Genomic DNA, 18,559 nt, shown 5'->3' with positions numbered 1-18,559 from the left:
CAAAATTTAATTTGGGTAAATAGGTTGCCGCTGTAGTATCTCAATTAACGGGAATGGGATGCCTTGCTTCTGCGTGCAGACTCACTTTGTGATTTGAGATGATTATAGTGAGATTTTTTTCCTCCCCCAACAGTCTACTCTAGCATCACAGCAGTGCCATTGTTGCTCACTGAATTTCAATTCCTTCTCTCTGTTTGTAATGCCGCAACTCTAATCTGAGAGTGGCTTGTGTCCAGCTGAAAAAATAAAAGATTCTTTGTTTTCTCAATAAAATTACAGTCGGGTTCAAGACATGTTTGAGACATGCTGCTATCCCGTTCTGTATTCTTTCCCTTGTGAGGCCTGAATCCACCACGAGCAGCCTCATGTTGTTACAATCAATTCACTCGCACACACCGTGGCTTGAGGCATCTATATTTATACACAAGTCGTGTGGGTCACAGAGAGGGCCAGGCTGGGTTGTTTGTAGTCTGGAGATTGAAAAATCCAGCTTCTGATTGGAAGGTCACAACTCTGAGTCACAGTAAGGGATGAGAACATGGTGCAGACCTTAAAGGTTCTGTCAGTGAAATATGTCTCTTCAGGAGCATCTAGTGGCTGACATTATAAACTACATGAACATCTGCGCCGACAGTCATCCATGTTTTACTTTTTACCATATTGGCTTTCATGTTCACGATAAACTCCAGAAAAGCATAAGAACACAAAACAAAGTGACTTGAGTAACATAATGTCAAATTTCTCTTTTACTTGATGCTTTTCATTTCTTCTTTATTCAAATTTTTACAGGGACCTTTTAAGCCTCCTTTTCCTGTGATATTTTTATCATGACTGATGAAAACTGAAAATGTTTTCTAGGTAGATAACGTGGGGAAAATAACATCTCTTGGCATTTCCTGCAGCTGTGAATACGTATTTTGTCCTCAACGACTTTTCTGTCTGGCTGAAAATAAAATATAAAAATGGCTGCAGTAGTTTTAAATTAATTTCCTAATCCAAAAATAAAGATGGCAGTTCAACATGACAATGTTCTGTGCTCGATTGTGTCACAAATAATCAAAATGTTCACAGTGATACTATCACATCCTTTATTTTGTAGAGGTGTGATTGTTGATCAAATGCCTATGTTGTTTTTGCATCCAAAATGTTCTTTAATTTTTATTTAGTTTGGGAAGCACAGTGGAACAGTGGATTAACACTGTCATCTCACAGCAAGACCAGGATTTGAATCCACCAGCCAGCTGGGGCTTTTCTGCGTGGAGTTGGCAGGTTCTCTTTGTGCCTGCTTGGGCTTTCTCTGGGTACTCTGACTTCATCCCACAGTCCAAAGAAATACATGTTAGGTTAACTGGTGATTCTAAGTTGTCAGTAAGTGTGAATTGTTGTCTGTCTGACGAGCTGTCCAGGGTGTATCTGACTTGTTGCCCTAGTATAGCCCTACGCCCATTGTGGCCTTGAATTGGATAAAAGAAAAAAAAGGATTCATTACATTTTCATTTTTAGCTAATCACAGTTTCGGTTGGTTCTGGCTCAAACTGGTAGACCAAAGGGTTATATAGCATAAGGGTAATAGAAAGAGAGAAAGGGACAACTGAGCCATAAGTTAATTATAATGATCTCGTCCAACAGTGACGAAATCTTATGCAGTTGTGACAATAAATAAATAAATACTTGTTGAATTTTTTTAAAATATCTATGAAATTGTGCACAATAGCCAAACGAACCATTGTAGCGAAGACATTTTTTGCTTTAGAAAAAAAAATTTCCAGTTGGGCAGGATGTGCCTGTTGAAAAATCTTTCAATTGCAGCAGTCGCAAACTGAGGAGTTACTGCCATTGATCAGCAGCATTTACAAAGTGGCTGTAGCTCAGGCGGTAGAGCAGGTCATCTACTGATCGGAAGGTTGGTGGTTCGATTCCTGGCTTCCCCTAGTCTGCATGCCAAATATCCTTGGACAAGATACTAACCCCAAATTGCTCTCCGATGCATCCATCGGAGTGTGTGTGTGTGTGTGAATGTTACTTAGAAAGCACCAAGAAAAATGTGAATGGGTGAATGCACAAGTTGTGTAAAGGGCTTTGAGTGCTCAGAAGAGTAGAAAAGCTCTATATATGAACCAGTCCATTTACAAAGTCTCTTTTTGAAATTACAGGCACTGTGTGCAAGGATATATTACGGATTGCACCTTTAGTTGGAACACCTTCTCCCTGAACAATTTCTGTAGTGTTGATTGCGGCGAGCTTCCACCAGCAGTAATTGCAGTTCCATGGTGTGAGCTGAAACGAAGTCTGTAACTTTTAACAAGTTCAAGAAACAATTGATGTGCTTTAGAAACTCTCATTGCAAAGGTATAAGCACTTTCAGTTCAACCAATTTTGCTCTCGTACGCCATATGATTTGACTTCTTTTTTTTTTTCTTTTTTTTTAAATTGCTTACATGTGCCTGATGATTTCCAACCATAAAAATAATGGCACTTGTGACTGCCCAGAGAAAATGATAGGAAATTAGATTGGAGAGTGAGTTGGGGGCACTTGGATTGGCATGAAAATAATGTCTGGCTATGGGTATAAAACACCCAGCACTCTAGTTAAGAAAAAGCAATAATTTCTTTCCTATCATTTTAGTTTTGATTTTGAAGTTTTGATTGAATCACTTTCTCATCGGGTGACACAATTACATTTTTAATGGGAAACTAAATTGAGTTGAAATTGCTCCTTGCATTAAAAAGGAAGTGCCTGCCACTTTGATTGAAGAATAAAATCACATTTCCCTCCTGCTTTTTTATGTTCACGCTACCTGTCTTTAGGGATTCATTTTAACTTGACACTGTTGTTTATATTCACATGGTCTTTTGTCAACTATGGCAGCTTTTGAAGTGGCAGTCTGAAATAAATGCAAGCACTTACCAACCCAAGCAGATTAATCACTTTATTCCTGTGTTGGTGCTGTTGGTAAAGTTTTACTTCCTTTATAAACATCCGAGTTCTCGTCATCAATAACGGTTGATATTGTTTTATCACTCCACTTTACAATATCTTTTTGAAACATGCACATACGCCGCACTCACTTTTCACATCCCACAAAACCTACAGTGACAGATGATGATGGTATATTCTGATAAGATAAATGATGATACGCCTGAACAGCTTAAAACAGGAGACGCAGACTGAGAGAGGAAAAAAACAAAGGTAATATTAGATAAAGGGGAAAAAATGGCTCTGGAAAAGCAATAAGGGGCAGTCATGAAGAGACAAACGGGAACATTAACAAAAAGTGGGCGCAGATCCTAAGATGGAAAAGATCTGGGATAAATCATCAGGCTCTAAAATTATGAATTCTTTTCAGTTCACCTTTTTTCCCCCACTCACAATTCTGATTAAAAGAAAACAGCTTTGAGGGAAATGAGAGCAGCATCTGCCTCAATAAAGACTAATCTTTCCACTCATAGTTCACATTCTCTTGTGTTTGTATTTTTTCATTCAGAATATTTTTCATTCTTATTCACTTAGTTTTATATATTTTTTTAAAAAGGCCTAATTTCTCAAATTAATCCCTTAAAGTCTGATGAGGCAAAATAGGACACCAAGAAAAAGTTAAGGGATTAATTAGGGAGAGAGTGTGGTAGACCTAATGTAAGCATGTGTTTAAGGAAGAGAGTTACACAGGAAATAAAGAGAGCAATACCCTTGTGAGACCTCAGTATTTACTGCACTGTTAAGCAGCACTCATTTATCTTATGAAAAAGCTCACACATACACACACACGCGCACACACACACACACATATCTATACATATGGGTGTGTGTTTGTGTGTGTGTGCTGATTAGCGGTATATATAAATGGCCCAGTGAGGGCCTTATCCCCAGACAGCTCCTCTAATTGGCTTCATCTAAATGAATGGGTTGAGCCAAGTTCTTTATTTCCTGGCACTACTAATGCTCGATATTTAATAGTGTAGTGCCACACACAGGTACGTCCACGGCAGAGTGTGCATATATCTATAAAGCACAAATTTCTTCATCGGCACTGCATTCAGGCTACTACATTTGGATTTGTGGGACAGAAAAGAAAAATTTGCACGATAAGTAAAACTGAGCTTCAGCTGCTGCTGAGAAACACTCAGGATTCATTTTGCATTCACGAGCACGAAGCGTAACAATTTAAGCAATGGCTGTGGACAGCTTTGCAAATCAAGAATAACAAAGACATAAATACTGTAATCACCCTGGACCACAAGGCAGGCGGGTATAAGAGAACACAGCATTGTGGGGAGAACAGAATGGAACAAGTAAAACTGAAATAACAGAGGTAAAAATCTAAGGAGAGGAATGAGTGGCGCATAGTGAGATAAAGAGAAAAATAGATGGTTTAGGTGTCATATACCATGATTAAAAAGCTGGACTAAAACAAGCAGAGTAATATCAAAACAGAAAGTGGGTCCGACAAAGGGGATAGAAATGAAAGAAGGAAAGAAAGGAGAAAATAGCTCCTGAGGTCCTGAGAGAAGCTGTGAGCTGAAGTTATCAAAGGCACACGGAACAGAGAAAAGTGCAGCAAGGCCCTTTTTCTCCACAGGGGTTTGAGATGACCAAGATCATGTTTGTCAGTAACTTCACACTTACAACTGGGAAAACATTTTAAATGGAAGTGTAGTCTCAATAAATGAAAATGTGCTTCTTATTTGGCAATTTGCATGGCAACTCAAGAAAGAAAGATAAAAGAAAATCTAAATGAATTTGTAGTTATGGGAACGTGGAAGCATTGTATCCAAGTTTACTTGCAAATTCATATAGACATTCATAATAACAACCTTTTCTCATCATTTTTCACTCACTCAGCTGGTAAATGTTTCCCCCTGCTGCCAGTCCTCAATGTAAAAGTACATCCAGTACGTTTTATAGTCAGCTTAAGTGTCTTCACAGCTGCCCTGACCCCATACAGTGACAAGAAAATGCTGACAAGACACAAATGTTATTCTTTAGCGGTAAACTGTACTGTACCCTGTATGTGTGTGTGTGTGTGTGTGTGTGTGTGTGTGTGTGTGTGTGTGTGTACACACGCACGTGTATTGCACATTAAGGGGACATATTCCCTTCTGAGGCCAGAGAGTCCCTACCATATTAATCATGCTAATGTCAAGATGAAACAAGGGATTTAGTTAGGCATTTAGCAGTTATGGTTTGTGCCCACAAAATGAATGTGAGCCACTGTAATTTCCTGAAACTGCAGTGACAGGAACCTAAACCTAACTCATTGTGAGGGGCACATGAAAGTCCTAGATTGAACTCCAGTCTCCAGGCATTTATCTAAAAACGACACTACTGTGCTATCTCTGCTGGGCAACAACTTTAGCAAAATCTTATATTTTAACGGCCGTGTAAATATCAGATCATAGAAATACAAAGTTGGAAAGAACACCAGTTATAAATATGTGTTTGCTCATGAAGTTTGTGAAAAAGATCTGAAATTCGGAGTGAAGTTTATCAGTTTATCGAGGTAACTCGAAGACCTAAGTTAATTCATAATGCATGCATAAACAAAGTCAGTGTTAATGAGCACACAAAAGCAATCCTTCCCTTCATAATGAGCATAAATTCTTATTATTTCCTTCCATCATTCATCATCTAGCAGTCTCCTCGGTCACATCAATAAGTCATGCACATCCTTTTTGGCCATAACACCACCTAATACATCAGCAGGGGAAGCAAGCTGGTGAGAAAATCTGTGTACCCCTTAAAATATTTATCAGCTCTGTGTTCAGCAGCTGTTAACCTGCATGTACTTTGTGGAGGCATGCTGTGTGCACACGTGTGTGTGTGTGTGTGTGTGTGTGTGTGTGTGTGTGTGTGTGTGTGTGTGTGTGTGTGTGTGTGTGTGTGTGTGTGTGTGTGTGTGTAGGCTATAAACTGCTTATGGCTCTGATTACCTGTTCGAATGCTATAAATATTTGAAATGCTTCAAATTCAGTTCTGAAGGTCAGTGATGATGGAAATGATTATGATGATGGCGGTGATAATGATGATGATGATATTTACGTGATTTAATCTTGTAATTACTAATGGCATTTGATCTCATTTCATTTGAGTTTTTGCAAAGGTTTTTCACTTAAATGTCCAGTATGTAAATGAATTTACTCTGAAAGGACTTGATGTTTTGCAGTAGCACAGCAGCCAATACCAAGTGGCGTTACGTTACTTTGCTTATGTTTTATTCTTTATTCTATTTATCTTTATTATTTTTCCAGTGTTACTTCAGTAGATAGCTCTGCTTGTGGTATTGGTCTTAACTATCAATTTACACCATTTCAATGCTGTATACACATCATTTAAGTAATAATGCAGTCAAGTAAATGCAATAATAAAAAGCTTCAAAAGTGATGTTCATGCTAGCGTATCTGATACTAAATCAAATCAATCAATCAAATATCTATTTTTCAAATTGATATAGTCGTGCTGCAATTACTGGTGGTATAGTTTTTTGGGTTGTTTTTCTGAGTTCCAAAACTCAATAGATTGTGTTAATTGTAAAGATAAAATGAAAAAAAAAAGATCTTTTGTTTTCCTTAAATGTGTTTTGTTTTGGATATATGGAGGCGTAAACTATGTAATGAAAAATGAAAATATGAGGGTAAGTATTCTAATCATAAAGATAATAAAATTAACTCAAAATGACCAGTGTATTTCTATAACATACACTGTTATTAGTTCATTACTAATTATTTACTTTTTTCTATTGTTTTCTATTGTTTAGCTAAAGGACATTTTTATTGTTATTTAACTGCAGATTGACAAAGATAATTTATGTAACATCATAGAGCAGTTTAGCCTAAAAATGACTTTGCCCACTTTTTAATTTATTTATTTATTATTTATTTGTTTTGTGCTTTTAATCAAATACATTTTTTTTAAAAGAAATATAAGACCAGAAATAGCCTTAAAAACATAACAAAAGCTTGAATGATACTGATAAAGAGCATCCTCTGCAAGGCCAAATGCCCTTGCTTTTTTATAGAAGCCTTTTAGATCTGTGCAATAGGTTAGGCCTTACACTTTGCTCTATGTCTTCATTATCCATCCATCCATTCGCTTCCGCTTCTCCTTTTCAGGGTCGCGCTGGAGCCTATCCCAGCTGTCACAGGGCAAGAGGCGGGGTACACTCTGGACAGGTCGCCAGTCTGTCGCAGGGCCAACACACAGGGACAGACAACAACCATTCGCGCTCTCATTCACTCGCACATTCACACCTAATGGCAATTTGGATTTTTCCAATTAACCTATCCCCACAAGCTGCATGTCTTTGGACGGTGGGAGGAAGCCGGAGTACCCGGAGGGAACCCACACAAACACGGGGAGAACATGCAAACTCCACACAGAAAGACCCCGGCCTGATGTTGGAATTGAACTCAGGACCTTCTTGCTGTGCAGCAACAGTGCTAACCACCGTGCCACCGTGCTGCCTGTCTTCGTTATGTTTTTATGAAATGAACCATAACAGATTTGCATAACAGATATTGTCTAGCTGTCTTTCAGCAGCACTGAAATATATATTTCCCCTTAGCTCTTGCCTTGGTGGATGAAGGCTGATAACCTTCAGGAATAAGAGGTTTGCAGTCAGATCTTAGTGTCTATTCAGGGCATCCAAGATAAAGCTGCAATGACTGAATAGTAAACATCATCAAAGAGGCAAGAGACAAGTTTATTTCCATCTTGAAAATGAAAAATACCATGTTTCTATTCTAAGTCACTTGAGTGCTCAATTTTCCCTAGCTGAAACTGCATGAAAACTTATTTGTTGCAAAGTGAAGTATTGCTTTGAAAGCAGGACAGGCAGGGTGAGAGTGGAGAAAAACTAGTAGAAAGAAACAGGAAGAACAAGGGAGAGAAACTAATTAAGGAGTAAGTGGCAGAAGGAGAGACGAGAAGGAGAAGGACTTCAGTCAGAAGGCTTTACTTCGCTGTATGGACGTGTGTGTGTGTGTTTGGACATGCTTGTCTAACTTCTAAATCCTCTGTAAAGTCAGAGGAGTCTTTCATTCCCAAGATGAGTAAACATTGGCCCACGTTCTGTCATCACAACTTCAACAAAAAGCTGCCTGTTTGTTTTTCTCTCTCCCTCTGAGGCAAAAGCCCATTTTATGGAGAACAGATATGAAGAGTAAAGGATTGAGCTGCACCAAAAAAATAATACTGTTTTAAAAAATTGTGATTATTGTTCCTCTCTACACCTAATGAGAAAATAGAAGAGGAGGCGAGAAGGTAACATCTGTAGTCCATAATGTTCCGGCTCCCTCACACAGTCTGGGATGCACACCTCATAAATAATTCATGTTCCAGATGTAGTTATTATTAAAGGCATGGTTATGATTTCTCATATTCTTACTATTCATATGCAAAGTTGGTGATTGGTTAGCTAGTAGGAGGCTTTTTCATTTTCTGTTGCCTAGTGGAGTGAGATATTCAGCATTCATCCAATTACAGGTTTATCACATCTCCTTCCATTGCTATCTTGTCATTCACTCCCCACAGCACCCAGTGAAACCTGCTGGAATGCTGTTATCATATCAGGAAATACATGCACCTTATATGTCTCTGCTAGCATTAATATACATAATTAATCCTAGCAGATGCTAGCAGATTAATTAATATACAGATTAATTAATTTTTATATATATATATATATATATATATATATATATGAAAAATTCCCCACTCGCCCCTGTGGGCGGTCAATCCTTCAAGCTCAGGTCCTCTACCAGAGGCCTGGGAGCTTGTGGGTCCTGCATAGTATCTTAGCTGTTCCTAGGACTGCACTCTTCTAGACAGAGGTCTCAGATGTTGTTCCCGGGATCTGCTGGAGCCACTCGCCTAGCTTGGGAGTCACTGCACCTAGTGCTCCAATTACCACTGGCTTTACTCTCTGGTTTTACTTTCTTCAGAGTTTAAATGGTAAATGGCCTGTATTTGTATAGCGCTTTACTAGTCCCTAAGGACCCTAAGGCACGTTACACATTCAGTCATCCACCCATTCACACACTGGTGATGGCAAGCTATATTGTAGCCACAGCCACCCTGGGGCGCACTGACAGAGGCGAGGCTGCCGAACACTGGCACCACCAGTAGGCAATGGGTGAAGTGTCTTGCCCAAGGACACAACGACCGAGACTCGAACCGGGGCTCGAACCGGCAACCTTCCGATTACAAGGCAAACTCCCAACTCTTGAGCCACGGTTGCCCCATTTTAACACATAAAATGAGTAAAATTGAATTACTTGGACGGTAAATCCTATTTCTGTGTTCGTTTCCAAGATGAAGAATAATTACAGAGGTAAAACAACTTTGGTCTGTAACAGTTTTTGTTTAGTTTTTTTAGGAGGATTTTTTATTATTATTATTAGCAGCATGAGAAGAGTTCACAGATCCTTAAGCCCAAAACAGTACAATCTTTTACAAACGACTAAACAGCAACAGTGCTGGTAAAGCAAGACACTACAATAATTCTGAAAGTCTAACACAATCTTCAGTTGTGTTAGACTGAAGATTGTGTTTAGACCACTTAAATGTTCAACATTTAAATTAATGTAAATGTTGTGATGACTGAAGCCTTGATAATAGTGATCTACTCTGTGTAGAAAAAATATGAAAAACCTCAAATTTGAGCTATTCAGAATTGCCTTCTTTCAAAAAATTTCAAATATGGAAAACTGGGGCATTTTACATCACAGGATTGTGGTTTAAAAGTTATACGAATACAAAGTGCAGTTCAGCAAACTTTCTAAACACTTTGCCTCTCTTATTCTCCCCAGCCCATTTTGAAAGCATTAGTATCTTTACTTTTACAATTTTTTTTCACTCTAATGTGTTTTCTGCCCTCTGGAGTACCAAAAACCAACTGAGAATAGTTTTTGTGGGTAATCAGACTTACTGAACTGAATCTAAAAACAAACAAGTGGTAGTAGATTCTACTGACCTTGATCATCCTTCCCTGGTTTAATGAAGTTTTCTGTTGAACCAGGAGATGAAGGCGTCTCCTAAGTGGTCAGGACACTGCATTAAAGCCAAATAGCTGAGAAGTCTGCAAAATGCCTTTTTTACTGGCTTTTCCTGAAGCATATCTGGGATAGAAAACCTGATACCTGGGCAAGTTTTGGTTTCTGAGTCCATGAATTAATAAACAAGCCATATAAATTTGATTTGAAATAGTAGCTGACAGGAAGAAATTCAGCATTAGATCTGAGAGTCCTGGATGTTATATAAATGATAAGTCAGATTTAAATTTGCAAATCTTATGTTCTCCTGTCACTTGTAGATTCAAATTTTTAAAGCACATTTTAAAAAACATGATTTATATATATTTTGTATTTTAGGTTCTAAAATAAAGTCATAAAAATATAGGTTTGTACAATGTTGGAATGACATGACATGTACAGCATGTCTTCAATGTATGACCAGTTTAAATGTATGCCATTTATAGGTTGTCCTGTGCTTCTTCTTCTTCTTCTTTTTTAAGAGGGACTAGCAGATTCCATGCTAGATCAGTTATATTTGTCCATAACCTGCTGGAAACCTTTTTACAACGTACTGATATTCTTAAGAGATCCTAAGAGTTCATATTGACATGATAGCATCACAGCTGCAGATTCATCATCTGCCATGTTATCATGGTATCATTGGCTGCACTGGAAGGTCTGTGACTGCAAAGGCCATTTGAGTGCAGTGGGCTTACTGTCATGGTCAAGAAGCCAGTTTAAGATAATTTGATATTTCTGATTTGGTGTGTTATCCCACTGGAAGTAGCCATCGGAAGATGGGTGCAATGTAGAGATAGATGTGGTCAGCAACAATACTCATCCAGTCTGAGGCATTCAAGCAATGCTCTATTGGTAGTAAGAGGTCCAAAGTGTGCCAACAAAATATCCCAGCAGATGATCAGTTTCTGAAATACTCAGACCACCGGTACCAGTCTGACACCAAAAACCATGCCGTGTTCAAAATCATTTGAACCATCTTTCTTTTTCCTATTCTGGGAATGTCAGCAGGTTGTCCTAACCATGTCTACCTGCCTAAGTTTACTGACTTACTGAAATGTTATCAGCCAATTTGAAGGACACGTTAATAAGGCACCAGTAAATTATAGATTACTATTAAAACTTTCCACTCTATAGATACAGAGTACCTGCAAGGATTTTTTTATTAAGAAATCACACATGGTGCCTTAGTACCTTGTTAATTTTCTCATATTGGATTCAACCTTCTGACCTTTTATCTCTGACTTTTAAAGTTTATCTTTTAACTTCAGCACCTTACCCCCTAATTATACCTATTTATGTGTGGGTGCCCTTATCCATAAAATATGAAATGCATGCATGGTACGAACAGACTTCTGGCTCCTGAAAATGAGATGTGTCCGTGCCACAGTTATTACAGATTTAATTGACAGTGTAAGGCTTCTTACCATAGATTAAGTTCTGTGAAAATAAGTGCTGACCTTACTGATATTCATTATTTTGGAGTTCAAGTCAATTTATTCTTTCATGTTTTCTTGGAAGGAACTTTTTATGTAAAAATGTGAAAATTCAGTTTTCTCAGTTTTATATGCAGTTGCCTAACCTCATCCAAAAGCTAGGAACAACAGTTTAAATGTAGGACTATCGCACAATGTTTCATTTTAGAACTTTGTTTGCAAATCTAACGTACAGTGTGGTGCAGAAAAAAGATGTCCCCAAAAGATTGTGAAATTATTATAAGGATTTGTACCCATTGGCTCTAACACTGAACATACCTTACAAGCGTGCTTTGTGTGCTTGTACAAAAACGTTCACTCTAAATCCAATTACAATTGTTTATTAATTTTTTAACACATGTGCTGTGGTGTTGCATGGAGAGAGAAAAAATAGCTCAACTTTATGTATCAAACTTTACTGAGTTATGATTAAAGACAAGATCACACAATTCCTGTGTGATACTGATACTTCTCCCTATTCAAACTGCTCTGCTTTGGCATTAAGCAGGACAACACCCTGGATCCTCACGACCCACATGAAGATGACACAATCTGGCTTATTGCTGACATTTTTTTTTTGTTTGGTCACTTTTGATTTATTTTTTCCTTCCTATTAGCTTGAAGCAGTTCAGCCATTCCCCTCTGACCATTGGCATAAGCAAGGCATTTTCACCCCAGAACTGTCACTAACTGGATATTTTCTCTTTACTCTAATTCTCTTATACAGCACTTTGAGGAGCCACTAATTCTACTCACGAATACCCTCTGCTGGAAGATGTGTGAATTGCTCAAGTTCCAAAAGTAGTCCTTTGTAATCAGAATCGGCCAATAAACACGATTCTGATTCTGATTGTATCAAATCTGACTGTTTAGCTGAAGGCAAAGGCCCTGAAGTAGAATGCCATTCTTAATATTATAACTTGGAATTTACAAACCAATCTACAAAGTGCATGGCCATTGATGTGGCACAGCTCACTTATAGAAATGCCTGTACAGTGACTGTATTCATGCATTGAAGGAGGTCATTCCATCAAGGCTGAATCCAATATGATCAAGCCAATCAATGGTCAATCAATGGTAACTTTATTGTCCCTAACGGGAAATTGATTTGCAGTATGTCCGTACAAACAAACAGACAGCCAACACATCACATACACTCACCAAGATAATATAATAAAAGCCTGATAAAACAACCTAGATTTTTCATCAAAAAAGTGCAATGTGCAATGGCAACAACACTTACGGTTTAGTGTTGTTAACTATGATAATAGCACTAGGTACAAAAGACAGTCTGTGTCTCTTTGTCTTCACTGCAGTCACTTTATAATGTGTTGTCGTTCAAGCATAAAATTGGCACCTAATTCAAAGGATGAAGTAATGTTGTGTCTACACATAACAGAAAACATAGCAAAGAAATCGCTCATTTTAAAGTGTAGCTTTAGGCACTTTGTTACTAGTGTCTGATGCAAAAACATATAATTTGTTTCTTTAGTTGAAATCATGAAAAATGTCAAAGATAACAAATTTTGACTTTGGCTTAAGAGGGCATTTTTGTATCAGCAAGGTGATTCCCAAAGAGCTGTCAGTTTGGCGTGTTGTCTGTTCCGAAAACATTTAAAAAGAAGTGGCAAGCCTGAAAAAATTATCCACAGCAGATGATACTGTATCAGAAAGTCACGTCTTTAAGAAACAGGGGAGAAAAATCCAACAAAGACCTGACACAGGACCTGAACGCTCCATCCCTTCAGTCGAGCCACCTACTCTGTGATCAAGCATAGGAGAAAACAGCCAGCTGAACATTATCAGTCATTGATTGGCTTTGCTGGAATCTGACCTTAGTATTACTGAAACAGTGTGGGATCAACTGGACAGATCACACCAGCCAACATACAAAAAAAGAGCTTTGGATTTGCTTCAAGAAGCTGGTATAGCTATTCTTGAAGACTACTTAAAGAAAGAGAGATCAGGCTGTGTTGAAGAATAAAGGTGATCATACCAAATATTGACCTTCAAGCTTGTTAAACTACGTTTAATTCTTATATAATGTATACCCATTGTGTTTGCTACACGTGAGGGGTGATAGAAGACTTTTGTAAAGCACTGTATACTGGACAGAAAAGAAGCCACAAATAGGGCCCCATTAAGACAATAAATTAAGAGTAACATTACATGTGATTCCTTCTAGTCTTAGGGTCATTGAAATTGTAGGAGCCTAGATGCAGTTTGTGGAGTTTATATGATTAACATAATTTGGATTGCGTGTCTCTCATGTTTCCTGTTTTACTTAGCATCATCCTCTGCTTGTTCCAGGGTTCCTTGTCTCAGGTTTTCCTGTTCTGTGTTTCATGTCTCCAATCAGGTTTTTAGTTCCTTTGTATTGCTTTTGTAGTTGCTTACTTTAGTTTAGTCTTTGACATTTTCCTGTTTTTGTCTGTCCTCACTGTAAATAAAGGCTCACTCACAGTTATGTCTGCACTTGGGTCCTGTCTCCCTCTGCTCCACACATCTGCCACTGCAGATGTGACATTAAAGAAGAGAAAACAGAATGTTGCTGTTTTTGTGGAAGTCTCATTAAAGGTTGTAGAGCAAAGTTGCATCAAACCTGTTGGTTCCACATTTTTCTATCTAAATTCTAAATTTGTGCTTTACATTGAAGTAAACATTTTGACGTGTAAAAGTTTCAGTACTACTTAAAGCAGCACTGACTATTTAAAATGTTAAAATCAATGCCTGGTTCTGCTTGGTTAACTCTTTCATTTTTGCAACTGGGGAAAAAAAAACCCTCAGAGTAAACACCCTTGGATGAGGAAAGGCAAGAAAACTGATTCTTTTCTTTTTCAGTAGATGATTTGAGTGACTGTTCCATTTTACCTGAAATACAACAGCTATCAATCTTATTTCAAGTCTCTAATGTAACTTTATTTCTCTGGCTGTGTGAATTAATACTTCAAACCATCAAAGGCTTCATGAGTATTTTGCAATTAAATTTCCTTGGATTGTGGGAACATGAAGTCTAACATATTTAATAAACTCAGGACTTAACTCTTAAAACACATTTTAGCAGGCTGACCAAATCGAAGCTGTATGACAAAGTTGTAAAATACACTACATTTGTTGACAATCTTCAGCTGAACTGAATCAAATGTAAAAATCTGTTGTTATAGTAAAAGCAATGCTCTAACTCTGCTGTGAGAGTATGTAATACACTAAATCAATGGAGCATTTTTCTAGGATGACAGTATTTCTCTGTAAATGTGACTAATTTCACACTATTGATGTCAACTCTGCATTCGCACTGATGCAAGAGATAATCTCACTAGATCATCAGGAGTTAAAGATCAGAGTTAAAGACACTCTGTGTGCGTTAAAGAGTTAAAGACAGCATTAAATAAGCCTCATTACTTCATACGTCATATCTTTGTACCTTTTAGAATGGTACAAAGTGGGAAAGGTCGAAACAAGTTTTTAAAAAAGGCAAATACAATAACCAAGTGAACTGAAAATGTATACAGATGTTTTGTTTCACAAAAGTGCTTTTCCAAATGTGGTGCAGCAGATGGCGCTAGAGACCAGCATTGCCATTGCTGCTGGTCTTGCTGTTGCAGCTGGAGTCCAAAGAGAATAAGATGATTCATTCCACGGATCCAGACCTTCATGGTCATTTTGAAATTATATTATGTAACAAGTATGGACAACAACATATACATAGACTCTACAAGAACACACAGAAAAACAAATGCACACTAAACTGAAAGACTGTCCTTCATGAGAGGACACAATGCACCTGGGACCAACCAGAGCAGACTACACAAAGATACTGTGGCCTTCATACAAAAACAGCACTGACGGGAAAATGCTGCCAGTGAAGCATTACCAGGAATAAGATGCTGTTACCATAGTAGAGAGAAGAGGTGAGGAAAGAAAAATGTATCCTTTTCTGTATGAGATTTTTCAGATTAGCAATATGTATGTTTGGAAATGGTAAATGGCCTGCTTTACTTAGTCCCTATGGACTGGGGTGCAGGGCGTAATGAAGTTTTACTACTGTTAAAAATATTGTTGAAAAAGAAATGTCATGAAATGTGTTTAAACATGTCGATCAGTTAATATAGGTATATATTTACTGATCGACATGTTTGTCAACCAATAGATTTTGTCTATTTATATAGCTAAATGTTATGATGTGATAGAAGTGACCAGAGAACTCAAAAAAACTGTGAAGAGAACCACAGTTCATCAGATTCTGGGGTGGCAAAACTCTAGTCTTCTTTAAGGGAGACACAAGGACTACTTGAACAGATGAGAGAAAATGCTATTAGTGAGGCTGCAGACATCATTCTTTAAGTTTAATAGTGTTTTTGTCCTTTTGTGCAAAGAAGAAAAATTGGAGACCATTCTTCTAGTTTCAGTTCTATTTTAGGAATATAAAAGCAAACTACTTTGAGAACACATCGTCCTCACATCAGGCTAAAGGAAATGAAATACAAGACTGACAGCAGAGACGTTCACAACCTATTGGTAAATGTAGCTGAAAGAAATGAGAGTTATCTGTTCCTACTTTTCACCTAGAGAATTTCATGGAGTTTCAGTATGAGATATCAGGCATTTCCTTGAGGCAACGGCCCACTCCCACAAACTAACTGCTCGCATGACTGCTTAGGTAAGGCTTCATTATGATACTGCTGCTTGCTGCAAGTTTTTCCTGTAAAAGAAATAACTAGCCTCAGCCTCAGTCACGTTGTCAAACGTTTTTGGACTCGCTTGTTAAATATGTTTTATGTATACACACATCAGTGTGTTTTGTTCAGTGTGCTGTGCATGGATTTGACACCAGGATAAGGGATTCTTCCAGGTTTCATGGAGACTAAGAGGCTGACTAAATCATGATGGAATCCTGTAGCTGGTTCCCGGGTTCCACTGGCCAAAGCCATCACATGACAGATTTATTTATATCCCCAAATCACTGGCTTCGCCAAAAATCGCCAAACCAGCTTTCAGCAAACCAGCTCGGGTTCACAGCAAAAAAACCCTAGCACAAGCATGTGCGTTTAGATGTCTTTTGGGGTCATCATCTTGCTATCAAATATACCCATTCTTAACATTTTTTCTTTTCCTTTTTAGACTTCTCTTTCCATTTATCCTATTATCAATTCAACATTTAATTTACAACTTTTTTCTTATATTTAGCTTTAACTTGTGCTTTTTGTATCTTATTGCACAATAATAATATTTTCTAAATACCTCACTGTTATACCAAGACATTTTAAACCTAAGTCTTTAATCAAATAACTTCTTAAGGAGGGTTTTTGGCTGAGAGATGGCGCAGGTTGCCATGCAGTGGTTTTTAGCCCTTTTCTCCTCATTTCTCTGCTTCTCCCCTCCTTCTCCTTGTCTCTCACGTGGATGCGGCGAGAGCAGCATGAGGAGGAACGTTAAAAAAAGAAAAAAAGGCTCATCTTTTTTCACTGGGGCAGCTGTGCTGGTTTGCTGTCCCCTATTTGTGTCCTCTCTTCTCACAATCTATACACCTCTGCTCTTTTTCTTCATTTTTCCATGCTTCCTTCATTTTTTTCTCGTTTGAGTTGTTCAGCTTTGTCTTTTTGATCTCAACTAGGTTTTCCTTTAATTTGCTTTCACTAACATTGTAGCAGATCTGAAACATGTGCAGGCAAGTGCAGGTTCCAATAAAAGTGAATTGTGTGTTTTTGACAGTCGCTGGACTGGAAAAATGAAAATCTACTCATGAAATTGAAGTGAATAAAAGATATTTCTGAGGCTTGAACAACTAATCTTTAAAAATGTAATTGAAATGTTTTTCTTAGATTATGTTTTGATCTAAGAATCAGCTATCACCATCACAATGATGATCAGTCACATGTTTACACACATCTGGCATTCTAGCTGTCTGTTATTATGCATCATATGGTCAAGCGGGTCCCACAACAATTTATTGGTGTTGGTGTGCTACCTGATTCACTAGAGACAGAATGTCAGATGACTGCTTCATTAGAGACAGAATGTCAGATGACTGCTTCACTTTCTAAATAGTTGTTACAAGTTTTGGAGCAGTGCTTTGGGTCACTGCACTGTTATGGGAGGAAAACAGCTCTCATTGATGTTTGTCCACAGGGTGTGGTGCTGTGTTAGAAGGGAGTATGATACAGTAGCCTTTATCAAGCACAAACGTCCCACTTTACCTTCATTAAAATACCCCAAACTCACAATTTTCACAATGCTTTTTTTAGTCACCTTAAGCTGTCTCTTTGTAAAACATTACAATCCCCCCCCCCCCCCGATATTCCATCCAGTATTATTTTTATTTAATTTTTTTCCCCACTCGCCCCTGTGGGCGGTCAATCCTTCGAGCTCGGGTTGTCTACCAGAGGCCTGGGAGCTTGAGGGTCCTGCGCAGTATCTTAGCTGTTCCCAGGACTGCGCTCTTCTGGACAGAGATCTCGGCTGTTGTTCCCGAGATCTGCTGGAGCCACTCGCCTAGCTTGGGAGTCACCGCACCTAGTGCTCCGATTACCACGGGGACCACCGTCACCTTCACCCTCCACATCTTCTCGAGCTCTTCTCTGAGCCCTTGGTATTTCTCCAGCTTCTCGTGTTCCTTCTTCCTGATATTGCTGTCATTCGGAACCGCTAGATGGATCACTACAGCCGTCTTCTCATGTTTGTCTACCACCACTATGTCCGGTTGGTTACCCACCACCATTTTGTCCGTCTGTATCTGGTCCCACAGGATCTTAGCTCAGTCATTCTCCATCACCCTTGGGGGCATCTCCCATTTTGACCCCAGGACTTCCAGGCCATTTCAGCACAGATGTTTCTGTATACTATGCCGGCCACTTGGTTATGGCGTTCCATGTATGCCTTGCCTGCTAGCATCTTGCACCCTGCTGTTATGTGCTGGATTGTCTCTGGAGCATTTTTACACAGCCTGCACCTGGGGTCTTGCCTGGTGTGATAGACCCCAGCCTCAATGGATCTTGTGCTTAGTGCTTGTTCCTGTGCTACTATGATTAGGGCTTCCGTGCTGTCTTTCAGTCCAGCTT

At 38.5% G+C, this 18,559-nt stretch overlaps 1 protein-coding gene across 1 annotated transcript in view; it reads left to right on the top strand.

Annotated features, from left to right (window-relative positions):
• Positions 1–15,362: 15,362 nt before the first annotated feature.
• Positions 15,363–18,559, top strand: part of LOC113023919 (ATP-binding cassette sub-family A member 1-like) — a 53,318-nt gene continuing 50,121 nt past the window's right edge. Inside the window, exon 1 of the mRNA XM_026170393.1 lies at positions 15,363–15,412. The gene's annotated coding sequence lies outside the window, so the exon portion shown is untranslated. The remainder of the gene's footprint in view (positions 15,413–18,559) is intronic.

This window comes from Astatotilapia calliptera, chromosome 6 (genome assembly GCF_900246225.1).
Source record: "Astatotilapia calliptera chromosome 6, fAstCal1.2, whole genome shotgun sequence".
Classification (NCBI taxonomy): domain Eukaryota; kingdom Metazoa; phylum Chordata; class Actinopteri; order Cichliformes; family Cichlidae; genus Astatotilapia; species Astatotilapia calliptera.
Note: the sequence above shows the minus strand (reverse complement) of the source record. Positions and strands in the feature narration are given on the sequence as shown.